The sequence below is a fragment of the Penaeus monodon genome, chromosome 41 (assembly GCF_015228065.2).
Source record: "Penaeus monodon isolate SGIC_2016 chromosome 41, NSTDA_Pmon_1, whole genome shotgun sequence".
In the NCBI taxonomy this organism is placed as follows: domain Eukaryota; kingdom Metazoa; phylum Arthropoda; class Malacostraca; order Decapoda; family Penaeidae; genus Penaeus; species Penaeus monodon.
This window is the reverse complement of record NC_051426.1, coordinates 11,169,434-11,169,695: the sequence shown is the minus strand read 5'-3', so window position 1 is coordinate 11,169,695 and position 262 is coordinate 11,169,434.

Genomic DNA, 262 nt, shown 5'->3' with positions numbered 1-262 from the left:
GTTTGTTTTTCATTGGTGAATTCTTACACAGTTTATATCAAGTTTCATTAACAACAGATAGAAAGTGAAAATAAAATTACATAGGAAGGTAAATTTAATGATTTTTTTTTTTTTCTTTTTTTTTCGAAAGAATCCGTTGCATAGGGTATTACTTTTATTTCATATGTCATATAATCGGTCAGGAACACCTATTTCATTTTGAGAGAGAGAAAAAAAATCAAGTTAATATTAAACAGTTTTAGTTTGCATAAAGTAAGAAAGA